The sequence below is a fragment of the Aphis gossypii genome, chromosome 1 (assembly GCF_020184175.1).
Source record: "Aphis gossypii isolate Hap1 chromosome 1, ASM2018417v2, whole genome shotgun sequence".
NCBI lineage: Eukaryota > Metazoa > Arthropoda > Insecta > Hemiptera > Aphididae > Aphis > Aphis gossypii.
Window position 1 is genome coordinate 85,156,584 of NC_065530.1, and position 18,933 is coordinate 85,175,516.

At 29.4% G+C, this 18,933-nt stretch overlaps 1 protein-coding gene across 1 annotated transcript in view; it reads right to left on the reverse strand.

Moving 5' to 3' along the window:
- The window catches only part of LOC114132838 (uncharacterized), a 58,441-nt gene that overhangs the window by 25,120 nt on the left and 14,388 nt on the right, over nt 1-18,933 (reverse strand). The window lies entirely within an intron of this gene.

The following is an 18,933-nucleotide window of genomic DNA, read 5'->3' on the forward strand; positions in this document are numbered from 1 at the left end:
CTCGCCGCCGACGCCGACCGATTCACACTATTTCACACCGTCGCCACCGTCACTTGTTCTGGTCCTCGCGGCGTACTATCGAAAAACGTCTCCGTTAATATAATAATATAATGATCTATAATCATATAGTCATTATATTAGATCTGTGTTTGGTTCCTCTCCCCTCTGTTTACCTACCACTTATCCACGCCATGGGCGATCCATTTACCGACAAATCGGACATAATGCGATGTGTACGGAAAAAGTACGACGTTATTGGGGACCGATTGGAAAAATCTTATTGTAAAATTACAACCCGTTTAGAAAAAACCGTTTCTACAGAACAGTATGATAATCATTTTTATAAAGTAATAAATGTATACTATACCTGAGTATCTACGAATTAAATGGTATTCATGTAACATTATCTAAACTCAAAATACTAAAACGTCCTGTATATTTTGACTGCTTATTTCTTTTCACTCATTGAATTCACATCCAACCAGATTATATCGTTGTCGCCTATCGGTCACAATAATAATTGGAAAACCTTGGACACATATTATACGCGATTTACATGCGAGTATGACTAATGACTAATAAGTAATATCTAATTTGATGCGTCGACAGTGCATAATCTATACGATTTATAATAGGTATCTATTTAATATTTAAATGTCACGCAAATCAATATTATAAATAAGTGTCGTATGTACTTGCGAAATAGTCACTATGATAAGACTTCAAGGTGCCAATTATATCCGAACTGTTTAAGTGGTTGGGAATGCGTTTCACTCCTTACCCGGAAAGTAAGCTTCGAAAAACAGGTGGTGTGTTTCGCAGGGTCAGAGGTGATATGACGATCAAGTTTCACCAAAATGTTGCCGTAAACACGAGTCTAAATATACAGTATGTTATACACTGACTCCGTATAGATGACATGAAAACCGGTCGAGTGAAAATTGTTTTCGTTTGATCTTTACAAAGAAATACAGTTTCATATAGTTTTAGAGACTGTAATTTAAAAATAAGAATTCTTTATTTCTATATTATAATATAATTTTGGAAAAACTCGAGGCAAACCTACAAAATACTATAATAATCGAGTAAAGCGCTGTGCGATAACAATCATATCGTCGTCCATCGTCTCACTGTCGAAGGATTTATTTTTTGTTATTTGAATACACACAAATGCTCGATCCATTGATTAAACACAATTCTGACTTCTGTATACCATTACAAGCCATCAACAGTTTATTAATTTATTCATTTCGCGATGGACGTGCACTTAATCAATTAGACATGCAACAGTTCCAACAGTTTTTTTTATATACTTTTATTTCTATTTATTTATTGAAATCCATTATCACATTTGGACAGCGTCGTACCCACTTCCTGTACATCCGGTTATCCGTTAATTAGCGGTATACTGCATATTACCACTTAGACGATTTTGACAGTAAAAACTAATAGAATAAATACCCAGAAACATAATAAGATGTGAACGATAAGTTAAACCTGCATTTCGCCCGATAGTGAGCTTATTGTCCAATTTCCACTGAACCGAAAAATGTAATTTTCCAATGCTTTAACCAAAACCAACAATCAAACTTTTGACGTAGACGTGACAAAAAACATCATGTTTGAAAAAAATTAATTATTTATTAAATATAAGAACATAAATATGAATAAATAAAAATTGTTTTGTATTTAATGGATGCACCATCACCAAATTGTCAACCATCAGTTCCAGTTACATGCGTAGTTTCTTATTAGGTATATAAGAAAATAATTTTATTTCTATTTTATTACTTATTATCAATATAGCATTAAATCTACCTGTACAGCTTTATTATATTATTTTATTTTTTGATCCATAACAAATAATAAACTTTTTAAAAATATCAAATTGTAACTTATAGTTCATTTATCCTGATATTTTTTCTTTAATATTTTCCCGGACTTTTTTACCGTTTACCGAGTTACACTATATTATAGTCCATCGTCAGGTATTCGACATGCGTCACGACTCACGATAGCGTAACGGTGTTAGTAGCCTAGAGCGGATCAGACCACTTGCGTGAAGTTAGACCCCCCCCCCCCCCGATTTGGTCATATTAAATTCAAACCTTCACCAATGTCTCTTAATTAGAACAATTTAGGTTAATCCCTCCTCTTACTAAAAACAATGATCTTCCGGAAAAAGTATAAAGTTGCAAATTCTGAAAATAAAATTTCCAATTTTTCATATACTAATGACTTTATGAGAGGGGGCTAACTTCAAGTACGTGGTCAAACCGACTTCTTTATTGCAGGGATCCACGCAAATAGTCTTCATTTGGATGCCGCACAGCTGTCCTAACTGACCATATAAGGTAAACAGATCGTCAGTGTTGCAGTTACCAGTCGGGCTGTGCACGTGCAACGACCTCGTGTGCGTTTCCGGTTTTTCGAACTTTTTGGTTCGACGACCCCCGTCGATTCCCGATTGCGCAGGCTGATTTTCACCGCCATCAGAGGGTTATATATTTGGTTTGTTGAATGACTGTTGGCATCAGCCACAATTCAGTGATCGGAAGTTCCTTGGAACAGAAATTTTCATGATTTTTTGTTGCTCGTTTCATCCACCCAACAATTTTTTTCACCATTAAAATCCATCATCACATTTGGTCTATTTGTTTTGCCAAGCCTTACTCTCAAGTCATTAATTTAACTTCACGGGTTTATTCGTTAAAAACACACATTATTGTTAATTGTGTTTTGCTTACTATTTAGTTATCATAAGATATAGTCCTATTTTCATAATTTATTTAGCTACACTATGTTAGGTAGAATTATTATAAAAGTCAATTTTAATTGTATTTTCAAATTTGATGAGCTATTTTTGTTTTAGCGAGATATTGTTGCCCTCTTAATATTTTTTAGCATTTATTATTATGTAATCAATGAAAAGGTATTTAATTCAAAAAATAAATGAAAATTAACTTTAAATATATTTTAAGTTTTTTTTATTTATAATAAATTTGTCTGGAAGCCAAAAAACACATATTTATTTTATTATTTTGTTCTATTTAATTTTGTTAATTTTTATGCATTCCCCGATCATAAACGGTATAATATTTTATATTGTTTTTTATTACTTACTAATAAACCTATCAGCGAGAGAACTATTTTATTATACGTTGAGAACGATTTCTTTCATTCTAAAAGGAAATTACTGAAAATAAGATTAGTTCATTGATGTTATAAAATATTTAAAATATTTTTTTTTTTTTTATAGTGTTTGCTTGGTCTATTTTAGTAATATTTTTCAATGGTTTGAACTATGTATATGAATTTACAAAAACTTAGCTGGTTTAATATATTTTATTATAATTTATATTATGTATTATGTACCATTTATGGTATGTTATCAATGAATTATTTATATTATTATACTTCATCAGTTATATTATAAATTAGTAAATAATTATCTATTTTAAAATATTATAGTTATTATATCTTATTCAATGATCACTTTGAACGTAATTGAGAAATTGAATAGTTTGCAGTACATGACTAACAATAAAATTTCTACGAATTAAATAAATTTACCGCGACGACTTTTTCAGCTTTAAAATTGATGTATAAAAATATAAGAACATAATATTAAAACAACATTAAACGTTTTTCATGATTACAGTCATAAATACATCATGTAATACACTAATACTCATTCAAGACCCAAATTCACCTATTAGTGATCGAAATTACTAATGATACTTTAAATTAACAATGATATTATTAAGTATTATTTAAGAACAAAACAATGTTGTAATAGAACATAGAACTATGAATCATAGTTATAAAATAAAATTATTAGACTTGGAAACTTGAAAAATGTTCGTTGTTTTTTCATAATGGTAGCTGAGAATCTTCAATTATTTAAACGGAAATATTTAGCTTGATAATTATATTGCAGTATCAACAATGGAATATTATACATGTTATATTGATTACATGTAAATAATAATAAATTAAAAATGTGATAGTCACTGTGTAATCAACTTTAACTTATTGTAACATACATCTATGAAATAATAACACCATTTTATAATTAATATACCACGTCAATTGATTAGTTTAATGAGTATCAATTAAAATAAAACGTCTTTGGACTCTCTAAAAGTAACGATTTTCGTTACATGCAAATTTCTGCGTATTTAGCTATTGTATTATGTATATTGATATTATACAAGTTTGAATATCTTCAAAGTTTGTTTAATACTTTTTATGGTTCGGCATTGACGTATATGTATTAAAGACACATGTCTAACAAGATATATTTGAAAAGGATTAACTATACGTATATAAATTGGGTCAATGTCTGTAGGTGTTCTTTATTTTATGCAATATAATATGGTTTACCACAAGACGTAACAATGTCATAAACGCGAAAAAAGATTATTTTTCATTTTTGAAACTTGACAGTGGTTTTAAATAAGTCTACACCCATGATCATCGAACGTTGAACAAAAAGAAATCTTAAAACTCATTCATTGACAGACAGTATTATGAATAGTCGACATCGCGTCCGATCTACAATCAATTAGGAAGTGCCAATATAATGATGTACTATTATATAAAAACAATAAACATTACTTACGTAATCATAATACACGATATCGTAGAAAGCACTCGTACTAAACTTCATAACTTATGCAGACGAACAATAATAATTCGAAATAAATGGTTATAGTATGCTCGAATATTAGTTTCAATAAATGCACTATTATAATTTATTGTACTCGGATGCGGACTAAACAATTATTAATATTATTGTATTTTTTTATAGTATGTAATATATTTTCGAGACGACTAGTCAAGGTTAAGTTAGGTACCTGCTGATGTTAGATGGTTACGTTTACACTATGCTTATTGGCTAATGGTTTTGTATGTATATCGAAATTTCGATTTTAAGTACGAGTTTGTATAGTACTTATATTATGACGTGTTTTTATTATAATTTATAACGATAACTCATATTTATTATTATTATTATTTTTTTTTTTTTTAACAAAGCTAATCAGCCACGACCACGTAAACTAAACGCTAGGATATACTTTTAATTTGAATATCTAATGTGTTCGATTACAACGCAATTATACATTAAAGTATTTAAATTAAATTCGATATACTAGTTTTAGGACTCAACAGAGACAATCGTATGTTATACGATATCTTGAATGGTAATATATCATATTATTTAGCCCAATTAATCACATTTACATTACGCGTAATAAATTATATCAATATTCAATATTAATTCCTATGTTGGACATAGACATTGGACAGATATATTAGCTATACATTTATTCATTTATTATTTTAGAATATACGATTTATTGTAGTTTCATAGCATGTTCAGTTTTTTTAATTTATATTATATTATGTATTGTCTAATGGCTAAAAAAAAAAATAAATATAAATATGTGGATTTTCTAAACCATAAACAGGAATAGAATGGGCTACAGGAATTTACTTTTCTCTTTTCTAATAATTGTAAATCGGATGTCACTTGAAATAAAATAACATTTATATCATTTATCCACATATCTATTTTAACATAGACATTCGTAAATGTGACATGTCCGGTAGCACATACCTCAAGACGAGTTCTTGGTGCTGATGTCAATCAAATTTCAATTATTTTCTGGTTGAATAATTTGAATCGTCATCCGTGAGTTACAATGGTTTATTATTTTCATCGTAACGTAAAAAGAAATGTAGTAATATTATAACGTCGTAGATCATGTAAGTTGTATTTTAATTGAAATAATGTTACATTTGTTAACATACGAGTACGAATCTGGGTGGTAATAGGAATACATAATAACATAATTCTGAAGCAAAAAAAAAAAAAAAAATACTATACTTTATTTGTTAATTCAATATCCTAAATAATTTTCCTAGTCGCCTCATAATTGTAGGTACTTCAAACGATTGGATAAAATAATTTTACGGCGCCAGTATAGAGTTAATATAAATCGGATGCTATTATATTTTAGTACGGTCCATATACATCGTTTATTATATGTACCAAGTCGATCGACTACGTTATATATTATTATATCCTCATAAATGTAGTCGAGACTTAACTCGATTGTCGTTTTACCAATCGGATTAAGTATAGATTAGTTCTGGCTATATACAAACTACAGTTTGTCGTAGCGCCCGTGTTTATATAATTATAATTGAGTTCTTATTTTTAATTTTTTTTCTTTTTTTCAATACGACTTTCGAAAAATACGACTGCATCTATAACGGTGTTGCCGTCGTAAAATAGGTATATATATATAAATATAAATGTATACCTATATAATATTAGTCTGCTGTAGATATGGCAAATAATTATATCGGACGATAGATCGAACGCATTCGTCGTTATGTACATATAAATACAGTATGCGTATTTACTTTGGCCGCACGAATCGTATCCGGATATAATATATATATATTGTCCGCGGAATTTTACTAGTCCTAAGATAAAGCGTAGTTGCATGAGGCTGTACAGATCGATTTCACACTTATTACACAGCAATCATTATTGCCTATTAGGCGTCGTCTAATAGGTTAGACGGTTAATATTATAAAACGTTAACAATAATAATAATATACGACGAGACTGCAGAGTGCAGTTGCAGTTGATGCACTCGAGACGACTAGGCGGCGACACGAGAATCAATTGGTGGCGGCGGGCGATTTATTTTTAAATATATATAGGTACCTACGTTATGTAGGTATTAGCAATACACGCGACGAGAATCGTGATCGCACCGATCGCTCTCGTATCATAATAATAATATATATTATAAATGCAATATATATTATATTGTTGTTGTTGTTATTATTATCGTCGTAGTCATCATCATCGCGAGTCGTATAGTACTCGTGATAATGGCTGTTGCCGCAGAGCGTAATATGTACAGCGTACAATAGTAATAATAATATTATATATAATAGAAAGATTTTGTTCGAGTGAGAGAGATACAGTTAAGCCATTAAAACCGATTAACTGGCACTATACTCTGCCGTGTAGGTACATGCGCGCATACGGCAAGGACATAACGGGATCGACCTGTTTCACGCTTACTTCGATATCGACGGCGACGACGACGAAGCTGTGCCCGCCGAATGGTCGTATATAGTTTTTGCGTTTTTTCTGCTCGTTTAACGCACGCGATAGACGCGTATATTATATTATTATCATTATTATTAGGACGAAAGCACACGCGCTGCGGGTCAAAAACTTAACAAATCAGACTCACAGTTGCTGCAGTATTACTTCTAACCTAACGGGCACGCACTCTCGCGATTTATGCGTAATAATAACATTATAAGGTACCCGACCTAACACCAGCAAATGCATAATATGCACAATATTATTGTTGTTGATGTTGCTGCAACGACGACCGATGGCCGTGTTGCCTGTCAGCTGCAACGATCGAGCTCGAACGCAGTATTGGATGCAAAAACGGTCATCGGCTGTTTGATGCGTCCTCGTTGTTATTTTAATACCTCGCCGTGCATTGTTCGAGGGCCGAGTGAATCGCCAGCACATATAATTGTTGTTTGGGCACGACGCTTTTAAATAACTGCAGTACAATTTCAAACGAGTTGGCAAAAACATCATGTTTTTTTCTAAAATAATTGCTTGTATTCGATGAAACTATCGATGATTGCTGATGCGAACTGATATGAGCTTTCTTGGTTTACAAACTTCTCGACCGCGGAATTCACGCTGATCCGGTTTTGTGCGTGACAAAATAAAATTGTCTTATCGTGATATAAATTTGTGTTAATTTCTGTTTTTATCGAATTAGTTCGAAGAGCTTAGAACTAGAAAAATGCACGTCTTATCGGTTTAATTTTGTTATGCTTTTCTCATTTGGAGTTCGATCGATGTAGATATTTGTATTACACAGATGTAACTGATTAGATGTGACTAAGTGATCCATTTAACAAACTGCACTCATTATTTCACGTTATACGCGTATAACTGTGTATTTTTGTAGATTTTGATGATTTAAGTTTTCACGCAATGATTGTTTACACAGGCAATCAATACGTATAAAAATACCTACAGTATAATCTCCAAAGGTCATACCAACAAGGTTTTAAGTATAATACTTAACACTATAAACCTCTTCGCGAATGTGTTATTTATTCGGCACGTGTAATTGATACTTCTCGATAGCAATAAAAAAATGTTAGATTGATTTTTATCATTATTACTTTTTTCCATAAATATCTTATCTATAACCTATCATAATCTAATATTATTATGCTATTGGTACAAACGTCCTTGAAATAACAACATTAAACTTTCAATGATCAGTTGAAATGTTTAAATTAATGTCAACTCCTTTTTGGGACACGTCGAGACATTGTTGTTGACAGTTAATTACGCGCGTCAAGCAAAATGAATCCGTATTAAACATTATTAAGCTCTAAGTCTTGTGAAACGATACTTTAGGAAAGTGGTGGTAGTCGTATTATATTATATTGCGTACGCGTTTAATATTTCAATCAGTATAATATAATACGTACGGCTACCTATAAATATGGCAAGACAATATTATTATTATTATTATTTATCATTAGCTATATACTACCAAATCTATAGAGCTCTTAGCGTCGAGTCGTCAACCATACTTATTATACTATTTGTACTACCGCTTACGCGTTTCTACATAATTCTGCCGAAAAAATAAAAAAATTATAGATTTTCCACAATGAACGTATATATTATATGGTTGCTGTAGGCATACAACTGTAAACGGATATCTGTGATTTCACGCGTTATTTTCAATGCAGATATTTCTCACGTATTTTTTTTTTCGATTTCGCCGAGACAACGGCACATGTCCTCTATTATGTGAATACTTTGCGACAGTTTGGCAAGAGTCATTAACGTAGCACATCACCTTCAATGCCATCATATATCTCATCATCATCATTGTGTTATAAATATTTCACAATAATGGAATGGACTGCAGTTTTACAAACGGTATGACCAAATTTGCAGGATCGAAAATAATATATAAACATCAGCACTAATATGCTAACGCTTTGTTATCATGTCATGTCGCATTGGGACGAACGACTGAGAGAACAAATAAAAATATAAAATATTTTGTTATTGATATTGAAAATCGCCACGGGAAGTATTGAATTTGTAATGTCTTCTAAACTATAAAATTCATAAATAATTCAGTAGTAATTAGTTATTTTTTAGCGCGTCTTTCAAACAGTTACAAATATACACGCATAATTGCTTGTATACAAATTTGTTATTAACATATGACGAGTTAATTAAATGGAGTATGTATGTACAAGTATGTAATCCAACCGAGATAACCAATGTACCTATATTTATATACTATAAACGTTTGGGCTTAAACAGGCGCAATATTCAGGAAAATATTAAACCAGACCAATATTATGCATGCATAATGAAGTTTATAAATAACGGTTTATGAATATATACTATTAAAAAATTGAGTTTAAAGTGTTTTGCACCGATTAAATAATAAGCTATATCCACTATTAATCAAAAGTATTAATAGTAAATAAAAAGAAAGACTATAATATCTTAACTCGATTAAATTATACAATTTATACATCACATTAAAGTTTATACACGTTAAGTAACTAATTAAATTTGTATACGCATTTGAAGGTTATAACCTATATTTTTTCCTGCTGACTGCTGTTACTAAGCATACGTGTGTAGTGTGCACGAATAAATAAAAATCTAGAAATGTCATTAATTCTTATAATTAATAAAATGAAGGGAGCGAATAAATAGGGTATACGTTCTATTAACTTCTTCATATTTCACAATGGACAAGACTAACGACCATTGTGTTTTTACTGTTGTGTGTGATTTCAATAAACAAAATAATAATATTCGTCAGAATATGTAGTAAACCGTCATCAATAATAATTATTTCTATAAATTCTTTATAAATTTCCTAATTTTGTCAACTGACGTATAAATGCAGCTATAATAGTGAAGTCGTTTATTTTCAAGCCACTCCGTTCATGTCATTCTAACACGACTTCCACATTCCACGGTAACATACTACGTGTGTAATTACATTTTCAAACCGTGTTTTGTTAGGTTATGTTCGTTCAAGTTTATTTTACAAGGGACTGTGTAACAGTAAAATCAACAATCAGTGAATTTATTATTCTATTATATTTCTATCTCACGAGACGCGGCGGTATATGACTTATAATTATGTTAATAACAATGTTTCATACTGAATATTGATAAATGTATTATATTTTTAGAATAAAAATAATGTGCACAAACCTAATGTACTCGTATTAACCACTTTGTAATGCGTTTATTTTTATTTTTATTTTTTTAAAAATATTTTTTAATTTTTAATAGGTACTTATAAAATATGCGAACTTTATGATATATTTAACTTATTGTTTTAACAAATACTAATATCGACACTTATTTTAAATTTACTTGAAGGTACTAAATTCGTAACTACACGCCTGTACTAACTAGACAATAATTTAGTAACGTAAATTATATTTGTTCTACATAATATATTCCATGTTCAATATAATGAAAAAAAATTGTATCTTGAAAATATCTTAAGGTCGTTATACTTAATGATTAATGCCAGTAATTTCTCGAGTGCTCTATATATTATAAATTAAATATAAAATTGGTTAAAGGTAAACTTAGCAATAAGTGAGTAAAAATAAATGTATAGCTATTATTATACACCTGTAGGTTACACGAGACGCAAAAAGTTTTTAGTATTATGTCTAATGTTACAAATGAGTACCAAAGTCTTAGAAAAAACGATGTATGTACTATACATATATTTTTATGGTATAGTCGTCATGGTCCATCATGTAAATTTCATAACGATTTATTGAAATTATAAATTATAAAAAAAAAAAAATGGAATTAAACCGAGACACATAAGGTATTTATTTATTTTGTATGTGTATTATACACCATATCTATATGTTATAAAATGTTTTTATATATTTTTATCTAATTACTTAATTTATTCGTTATTTTCTTCCTCTCTCTTTTATATTTGCCATACATATATACCATTATTTTAAGTAGCATTATATTATATTATAACTTGTATAAAATTAATGTACTACAAAATCATATCGATGACCAAATTTGGTGTTTTTGTGAAATTTAATAGAGTGCAATGTGAATGTAGTATACTATACGTACATATCTAAAGAGTATAATTTTGTTTAATTCCATACTATATATTGTCTGAAATTTAAAAAACGAGTTTCCATAAACACTTACACTTTTTATTTTGATTTTAGTATGAGATTAATTTTGTTTTAATTGTATACATAAATATACAATAAAACCATACATTTGAATTTTAAATTTTAAAATTATGTAACATGAAAATATCTTGTTATTGATATAAATTGCTGTCATCAAACAATAATTTAATAAAAATTTAATGGTTTATTATTGAAAATAGAAAAATTATCCTTTTTTAAATTTATTATTACTTATTAGGTACCTATATAAATTATATTTATCATAGATATATGGTTCCAGCCGATACGATATGTGACTATTCTGTTGTTTTGTATACGATTTGTGGTCGAGCAATATTTTATATTTTTAACGTTATGAGAAGCGTTAATTCAATTATAGATTAATTACAAAAGTATCGTAAATAAAGAAATCAAAAATTGTAAACATAGAACTATAATTAATGGTATTAAAAAATAAGGTGATATTTTTCTTTAATTAACTTTTTACTATCAAACTTTATAATAATAACAAACCAATCATAAACGTATTATTCGATGGTTCAGAGAGTCGATATTTCTTTTTTTTAGAGACTATAGATAGATATTTGTCAAGTGAAGATGTGTCTTGGGAAAAAAAAATCGATTTCAGCGATCATGAAATCGTGAGATATTCCAATGGAAAAGGGATTATTAAAATTCCCACACAAATCGTTGTCCGTGCTCTCCGGCGATCGGACCTAATCGACAGAAATATTTATAATAAAATAAAAAAAAAATAGTAATTGGTTTCTAACGGGTACGGGGGGCTGACTGAATCGCGCACCACATAGCATTGTGTCGCATTGTCCCGGTCCCGACGTGCGATTTTCATCCCAAACAACCGTTACACTCGACTTACCGCACCACACGCTCCGCGTATAAACACAAAAGCACATTAACGTGTACCCATATATTATTATTATATACGACTTATACATATTAAAAAAATATAGGTTTATATATACATACATACAATTTATTTTCCCGGCTATTGTTTTTCTTTAGATGTGGTACGGTCGTTGTAAGAAATAGTATTGTAGTGCAACGGCAGTGGTAGTGGCAGTAAGGAGAATAAGAAGAAGAACAGCAACAACAACACCATTATTATACACGTTATATATGTCTACTGCAAGTGCGTTGGGGGTCACGACGGTGGGTTTTTTACGCTTATGTGTTGTGTGTGTGTGCTCGCGCGCGCGCGGCGGTGGTAGCAACTCCGGTAATTATAAACTAACTGTAGTGGAACGTGTGGAAGATAAAAAACCGTGACTCCGGTATTCAGATTAGGATTTGCACGGGGTCTGTTGCACGTTAGCGGGTATAATAATATGAGACTTAGAATATAGAAATATTGTCGTCGTCGTCTTATCTCGTATACACGCTTAAGTATATGCGATAATCCACCACGCCGACTTGCGCGGAGTACACCTATATCGGTTGCAGAATAGCCATTATGTAGGTAGGCCTATAACATAATATTTTAAGTCCGACTACTGTTGTATACAGCAATGTCGTGATGATATTGTATTTCAAATACGCATGGCGAGTTCGTATTATAATAATAATATATAGGTACGACGTACAGATGATACAGTAAATAAAGGTGCTTATATATAGGTACATTGGTAGATATACCTACACTATTATATGTTACGTGCTGAATATTATTTTGTCTCGAATGCTATTTATATTTTGTTTTTCGTGTACGATGGAATATTATTTTGATAGCCGACCGCGGAGAATAACTCGAGAGTCTGTGACTTTTTAATATTATACATTTAGACAGAATAGACGTTTATACATATAGGTGATAGTAAAATGTTACTGTTATACAGGTGGTTATTTACCGATCGATTGAAAACTATTATCGTGTTCTTAACGACGATCATTATTTGAACCGTTTAGATTATTGAATAGGTCGTCGATCAACGGATAACGATACTGCTAAGCTTATTGATAATGCGCTTTTTTTTTTTTACTACTGCTTGCACTGCAAATTCACGTCTTCCCTATTTTTTTAGTAGTATATTATTATATTATTATTATCATAATAAATTAAAATATTACGAGATAAAATCACGGGAAAATACATAAAAAAAATGCGAAATCACATAATATGCCTAATAAGTATTAGATTATGATACTTTATTTTAATGGTTCTAAAAAAGAAAAAATCAACATTATCTAACTAACTACCTCGACTTACGTATACTTATTAATTTTATTAAATTTACGAGTATATAAACACTATGGAGACACAATAATAATATATTATTAAGTTGAAAGTGATTTTATGGTCAAATTATTAAATGGCAACACTATGATTTAAAACGGATATTATAACTCTTTAAATATAATATTACAGCATAGGTTTAATATTTTATTATGTAATAAAATAACTATATTCATTTTTATTTTTAAGTAAATTTTCATGGTAAATGGTAAATTATATTTAGATTATTTTAAATGATTAGTTAATATTCAATTCAAATTTCAAGCGACTAGCTATATTATGATACATAATGCAATTAAAGTTCATAACATTTTTTAAACTTAGAACGCAAAATGTATAGATTATTTAAAAAATGTATTTTTGAAAGTGTCTTAGGTACATATTCCACTATAAAATATAAAAGGAATCGCATTTGAAAAGTAAAATTAGCAAATTTATTTTTCGATAGAGATGTTGTTATCTTCAACACTCACTGGGCACTAAAAATTGAAACGGAAACTAATCTATATAATATTATGTAATTAGTAATTAGCATGTTCAGTCTGTGTTAATCGCTAAGTATGGCAACATCATCCATGACGAATATTACGAATTCGGTAATTAATAGGAAATTTTCTACCGTAGATACGGGTTTTTTCCAAGTAAAATTAATTATAGATTATACAGAAATAAAAAAATAATGTACTAAAGTATAACAATTGAACAAATGATTTTTAAAAAGATTTTAGTTCAAACATAAGCCATTCATATACTTTATTGTATCATAAACGATGTTTTACTAATGTATATTTTTTATATTTAATTTGATATATTAGAAGCGTGAAAAGTTACAATTTCTCTGTTTTAAAAAATATTGTACACAGTTGTTAAATAACTTGTAAACTGTTATCATTGAACATTAATCAGTGTCGGCTATACATTAATATCTAGTACCAAAAACTTTGTTCAAAACACAACCCAAAAAAATAAAAACACACAAAATCTGATCTTACACATCTATATTATAAATTACAACTATTTAAACTATTATTATTATTATTATTCATTGCATGTTTTTTTAATCTTATGAAAGCTTTAATGGTTTTGAAGCATTACAGTTTATAATGTTTTTATAATATAATATATCGAATTACATCATAAATCTTAAAAGCATAATATTATTTTGTTACCAAAAATGAATAGCGATTAGAATATTTAGTGTATGTGACGAAATACTACGTAGGTATGTTTAATTAGTGTATGTGTGTGTGTAACACGTATAATGATATGTATGTATACGTAATTTCCGGTCAGTAGGACGCAAAAAACTTGTCTCGTTATTACACTATCGTTATCTATGCGTGTCTAAGAATATGTCCGTTCACACACGATTACCGCCTAGATCAACGTATGTATAATATGCAAAATTCAAAGCTGCTGTTTGATTTATTTGGGCGGCAAAACGGACTGATGTTAAACGGCTGACTTGTCAAAATACACACATGGTGTTCGTAACGACAAAAGCGAAAACACAAACAGGTTTTATAATGTGAACAGTGCTGATACGAATCAACGATCGCGTTAAATGTTTCTCGGTTTTTTATTTTATTTATGTTTATTATTTTTTATTATTATTATAATTTTTTCGTACAAATATCCACACAATTCATATACCTACCGTATGGAAGCAATCGTATGTATATGATAATCAATATACATAAATTATTGTTTGAAATGTATACACTACTTTATAATATAATGGCTTAGTGTATGTCGAGTTACCACTAATATGTATAGCCGAGACAATAAATAATATTTATTTGGTATTCAATTACATAATTTAATCCGTATGAAACAACTCTTTGTGTACGATCATTAGTCGTTGTATACAACACAAATTTATTACACACGAACATTTTTAATAAGCATTAGTACGTGCAATTTAAAATTTTTCACAATTTTTTTATGCAATCATTCCGATAAAATAAAAAAAAAATATTGAATTAAACATAAATTGAAATAAACAATATTTATCGTACGCTCTTTTAACAACAATTACAATACGTATTATAATTGTATTATTATTTTTTACATCAATTTCACAAAATCGAAATACCCACGAATTTTAGAGATTTATACCTACACATTGTGAAAACGACATGGCTACCGGGGATCTTTTCGATAATTTTTACGATTTTCTATAACCAAACAAAGTTGGACGACGTGTTTAGTTATTAAACTGTGACCCGCTGGCAACTACTTTCCACGTGCGCTCTTCTGTGAATGAATCGAGTCACTTTCTGTTTCCATCCTACGATGAGAATGACGTTTTTTTTTTTTTTAACTTACAACGGTTTGCCAATAAATTTTATCTGTCCATGAATATTATTATACAAATTACCATATCGACGGGCCATGGAAAGGCATATGTGACATTCGAATGGTTTACGATAGCGGCGTAGACGCAATGATATAGCGCCCGAATGCATTGTTTTATTTATTAAATACAAAACAATTCGTTTCCGCTTTGAAACTGTTCTGTCGATAAAATATTTTTGGAAATAATTCTCACTGAAATATTGATAACCCCGGCATACTTTATATTTGTAAAGCGTCCGAATCAATGTATCAAATTATCATGTTTTATTTCGGAATGCGATTAAAAGTCGATATGATACGTGCTTGTATTTTCATATCATTGTACGATCGTAGACGTTCAGTATTATATAGCATTATGCAAATATTATATTATCTTATCAACAACGAGAATAGCAATCCTAAGACCGATTATAATTATACGTTTGCCGGCTAAGAACTTCAAACCATCAATTTGTTGTGAACCTCTGAAGTCACGTGATGGGGGGTTTACAGTGCATTAGGTTTGTGCACACTCTTGCAGCAATTCCTATATGATATTAACATTGATTTTTCCCCTCCTCAGTCCCCTATGTACAGTTTAACGGTTTTATTGTACGGATAATGTACCTGTAGCAATCTCACGATATCCTAGCTCGCTTAAATATGACCTTGGTTTTTTTTTGTTTATTGTGGTCAGTAGACATCTGCATACATGCTTGAATCCAGTTGATTTTTTCCTATGGCCCTTAACCTCACGTCGGCTAGGGTCTTATTAAACTATGAGTATAATATTATGTATTGCAATGGATTGTTTCGTGGATCTTTAGAAACACAAACATATTATATACTCCAGCTGCACGTCCCAAAAAGTAAACAACTTTTTTTAAGCCTTGAAATTGATTTTTTGTTAAGACAAATTATATTGTTCCAATGGCTTGCATAATTATTATAATACATGTTTCTAAGACATGTAATCGAATTATTTAGACAAACAATTATTGAACTCCGGGGTTAAGGCCCCGAATGAATAGATTTTGTATAATTTATAATTAGGTATAATAGGTATAAAAGTATAGAAGATAATACTATCAAGCGAAACGTTTTTCGAAACAAATATCTTAAAAAAATTTAACCTCTATTCGGCTGATTCTGAATAAATTATATAAAAAATAAAATGATCTACATTATCGATTAAACCGTTTTTAGTGTTAGAAAAGTTTATAAATTAAAAACCATAAACCGGTAGCCGTAATTTAATCATTATGTATATGATATTAAACTGCAATTTAAATTAAACTGAATCGGGATATGTATATATAATATTATAGTATGTACAATATACATACATAGCTAATTGAGTACACGCGAATATAAATTACTGATATATTTGTATATACATACACACACGGTCAACAATTACAATATTTGCATATTATAAGATATCCGTAACCAAGAGATCAAGTACGTATTATCGTGTTGTCCTCGTCATACCGTGTGAACTCGACCACTACAAAATATTATAATCCACGGGATCGTACGGGAACTACGGATCAACGATCAACAGGAAGTAGGGGTGTAAGTATGATGAAGACGTGGGTTTCGACGTTCTCAAGTCTTTTGCAACGATCAGTAATTTTGTACAGGTGTATACGAAAACAAAAACAACAAAAAGAAAGAATTTACCTATATAATCGTTATTATATTATTATGCTGTATTGTTGAGGGATAAAACGTGATGGGGTGACGATGAAGACAATGTTTCTAATACCATTATACTATTATTCTGTTGTTAACTGTAGAAAATTCAGGTGTTGTTTAAAAAATAAAAAAATTAGTAACGGAGTTTAGTTGGTATACGCTAATGACCGAACTGAACAACTCACCTGCGTATATACACGACACATGTATTTACACGTACTTCAGTACTTGTATATATACAACGATCCACTAAGAATGTTCACCCCACTCTTATACTTCACAATAATGAATTTATTCAAACTCTGATATTTTGAATTTTTAAAAAAAGTAATTCGATTTTTAGAACATTTAAAGAAAATGTCCTGGGATGATACATACTTTTTTTTTTAAAACAATCAACCTTTTTTACCGTTTTTAAATATTTGTAAGCAAGAACACATTGTTAATATTCAAATGAGCTATTTATTAATTATTCAATTTTGTAAACTAATATAAAAAGTTTCAAAGATATAAAGACAATAATACTTTGAAAATATTATAGGTAGTATAATATATTAATTTTTTAATATTTTATGATTTATATGGATTATCCGAGTATAATAACTAAAAAGTATTAGATTTAATATTAAATACATTTTATACATTTATTAAGTCATTAATAAGGGCTATTGGGTACACATTCATATATCAAATTATACTCGTACATATGATGTTAATAAATTAGGAGCTAAACTTATTCGAATTACGATGTAGGAATAACAATTAACAACTTTAAAAAATAAATCATCTGTCTCACGGTTTTTAATATAAAAGTTACCATAGGAATTTCTTTAAATGGTATAAGCATCTAAGTGTTTGAGAATATAATTCTTTGGTATTAAGAATTATAAAATAAAAAATTTAAATAAATGCATCATAATATATGAAAGAAAAACAAGAATGAACATGTTTAGTGAATTATTCTGTATACATTATATTTGTATATTGTATACATTTGTTGAATAATTTTTTTTTTCATTATTAAGAATCAGTGCTTATGAAAAGTATCATTTTTTACGCTATTTGACGATAATATATGAGAAAATGTTGAATACTATACATGTGTAATTACACATCAGAAAACTAATAGTGCTGTAAGCAATTTATAATGTAGTTAAACAATTTAATAAAACATATAAACAGGCAATTTACATGTATTGATTTCAAAGAAAGTTTTTTACATTTAAATAATAATGTGTCTTTTTACTATTTAAATAACAACATTGAAAATCATAAACTAGTTGTTTAGAATATTTTAAATAAAATTCTACTTGTAAAGTTACTCAACACATAGA